The sequence below is a fragment of the Pteronotus mesoamericanus genome, unplaced genomic scaffold (genome assembly GCF_021234165.1).
Source record: "Pteronotus mesoamericanus isolate MK-2021 breed Mesoamerican mustached bat unplaced genomic scaffold, CSHL_Meso_final contig_44, whole genome shotgun sequence".
Classification (NCBI taxonomy): domain Eukaryota; kingdom Metazoa; phylum Chordata; class Mammalia; order Chiroptera; family Mormoopidae; genus Pteronotus; species Pteronotus mesoamericanus.
In genome coordinates, this window is record NW_026555166.1 from 3,955,242 (window position 1) to 3,958,629 (window position 3,388).

A 3,388-nucleotide genomic window follows, 5' to 3' on the forward strand; every position below is an offset into this window, starting at 1 on the left:
CATGCAGCTGCTATCCTGTCACTGTGTCATGGAAAGTTCGGTCCCCTTGTATGTGGCTGATCCTAGCAGATTTTTCCCTTCATTTCCTTCTGAAGAGAATTGCAGTTCTGAGTTTGACTTACTGGCTGCCTGAGCAGAATCCTCCCAGCCTTTGTCCCCAGGGCTGAGCAAGCAGGCTGGCTGGGGTGCAGAGGAAGATAGGCAGGCAGGCAAAGGTCCCTTGAGTGGGTTGAAAATGCTATCAGAAACTTTAAGGCTTTTTCATATTTGATTTTTTTTTTCTGCATCTGCTCCCATGCTAGAATTAAGTAGCAAAAGTGAATGCTTAGCATACTCTCAAGGGAGCATAGTTCTGCCTTCCCTCAGTGCCTGATGTCACCAGAATTGTGACAGAGGAAACTGAAGGAGTAACATAAGATACTCTTTTTCCATCAGCATAACACCATTCCAGCGATGATTCTGTCTGGACAACTGACTATTGCTGGAGCCATTAAGGCTTTTAGACATGAGAATGACATTATCTTTTAATGATATTTTTTATTTTTAATAATTTATTTTTTCAATTAGAGTTGACATTCAATATTAGTTTTAGATGTACAGTACAGTAGTTAGACACTTATATAACTTACAAAGTGATCTCCCCAATAAGTCTACTATGGGGTCTCTTTTAAAGGGCATAAATTTTATTCATGAGGGTTCTACCCTCATGATATAATTGCCCTTAAAAGACCCCACCTTTTATTTGTTTTTAATATAATCTATTGGGGTGACATTGTTTAATTAAATTATATAGGTTTTAGGTGTGCAACTCTATACTACATACAATATACATTGATGTGTGTGCCGAGCCACACACAAGGAGACTGAACTTTCCATGACACAGTGACAGGATAGCAGCTGCATGACCCTGCCATGCTCACACTTCCCTGCCACATCTCGGGGGAACTATGAATCACCCACAACAGGGAGTAGCTCCTGGGCCTCTGAGAATACTTGGACCCTCTGTGGAACTCTTGAAATTGTACTTGATGTACAATATACATCATCTGTATATTGTATTGTGTGTTCACCATCCCAAGGCAAGTCTCCTTCCATCACCATTTATCCTTTCTATACCTACTTCTACCTCCCTGCAACTCCTTTTCCTCTGAAGATCACTCTGTGATTTGATGTTTAAATGATATTTGGGATGTGTATTGAGAGCGCAGGTAGGATTTAAATCTGCAATTTTCAATCACTGTGCCATGGCAGACACTATGGTGTGCTGCAAGAATTTTTAAAACAAGCAATATCTGACTGTTTATTCAGGTGCACTGACATCTTTTCAAGGCTATTGTCAGGTTTATTATTTTCTCTTTTTTTTTATTTTATTTCTCTTTATTTTTTTTCCTGAAGTTCTGAAATGGCCAACAGGCCATAGAAAAAAAATTTTTTAGGTTCCTATTTGAAATAATGCTGTCATTATTTTAATTTGACAATCTAAGGGAAAAGAAGTCAATGTCCCTGACTGTATAGTCAGAAATTGCATGCTTTGAAACTGGCAGGGCACTGCAGCATGTCTCGGCACACCAGCTGAAAATCGCTCATTTGGAGAGATGAAGAGGGTGAGGTGCAGCTCAGGTACAAAGAGTGGGCACACGGCCAGGAGGCAGGAGAGATGGAGAGCAGAGGCCAGAGCATAGGGCCACCAGAGGTCCATGAGTGAGGGACAGGGCAGGGACACAGAAGACCCGGCAGAGGGGAAAAGGGACAATCCATGGAGAAGGAAGCACAGGGGGCAGAGAGAACCCTGAGAAGCGTAGAGCAAGAAAGATAGGGGACCTTTAGAAAGGGCAGGACAGTAGGGACAGGGGACCCTGGAAAAGCAGCAGAACAGGGGGAAGAGGAGACCCTTCGTGGGAGGGACAGGAGACCTACCATGGAGGGGGCAAGATGCCTTGTCTCCTGGCCATACTCCTCTAATCCTCCGGACCTGCCCCTCCATGGAAGGTCCCCTGTTCTCCCTGCTCTCCCTCCTCCATGGAAGGTCGAGTGTCCTCCTACCCTGTGCCTTTTATGAAGGGTAGCCCAATCCTTATTATTTTCCCCTCTATGGAAGTTCACCTGTCCCCTTTATGAAGAGTGCCCTGTCCTTTCAGCCCTGTCACTTTCATGGAGGGTCCTGTCTCCCCTGCCCTGTTTCCCTCATAGATAGTCCCCTATTTCCATTGTCCTTCCCCTTCCACGGAGGTTGTCCTGTCCCCCCGTCTTGTTCCCTCCCTCGAGGGCCTTCTCTCTCTCCTGCCCTGCTATCTGCATAGAGAGTCCCCTGTCCATCCAACCTTGTCCACTCCATAGAGTGCCTGCAGTCTCCCTTGTTCTGTCCCCTCAATGAAGTTTCCCCTATCACCCTGTCCTGCCTTCTCCATGAAGTGCCCCCTGTCCACTTGGCCCTGCCCCCTCCATGGAAGGTTCCCTGTCCCACTTCCCTTGTCCCCTCCATGGAGGGTCTTCTGCTTCTCTTGCCCCACTCCCTACATAAAGGATCCCCTGTCTACTTGGCCTTGCTCTATTTATGAAAAGTTCCCTGTCCTTTATACCCTGTCCCCTCCATGGTGAATCCCATGCCCCCTTGGCCCTGCCTTCTTCCAGGATCCCCTGTCCACCCTGCCCTACTCTTGCCATGGAGAGTCTCCTTTCCCCACTGCTCTGCTTCCTCCCAGGCTCCTCTGTCTCCCATGCCCTGCCCCTCCCGGGTTGCTCTGTCTCCCCAGCCCTACTGCCTTCATAGAGGGTCCCTGTCCCTCAGCTTTTCCCACTTTGTGGAAGGTCCCAAGTTCCTTCTGTCCTGCCTCCTCCCAAAGTCCCCTATCTGCCCTTTCTTGCCTTCTTTATAGATGTTCCTTTCTCTCCCATGTCCTTCCCCCTCTGCGGAAGATCCCTTGTACCCCCTACTCTGTCCTTTCCATGGGAGGTCTTCTGTTTTTCTGTCCCATCCTGTCACTCACAAGCCTTTTTGGGTCTCCTGTCTTCCTTTCTCCTGCCTCCGGGCCACGTGCAGTGCCCACTGTCTGTACCTGAAGCACATTTCTCACTCTCCTCATCTGTCTAAATTTTACCAGGGCTCTCAAGACACATGTCAAATATTTCAAATATCAAATCACAGAGTGGTCTTTTAAAAATATAAATCAGATCTACTCATTCTTGTGCCTAAAATCCTTAATGGCTCTGATAGCATTTTCAGCCCACTGAGGGCCCTTTATTCTCCCTGCCTCCCCTGTCCTGCGTTTCAGCCAGCCTTGCTGTTTCTGTCCTGGAGGCTCTTGCCGTCCCTTGAGGGGAGGCTTACCCACTTCTCCCCGTGGTCAGCTCTGTCTCCACAGCCAAGTCCAAGTTAAAGTATAACCAG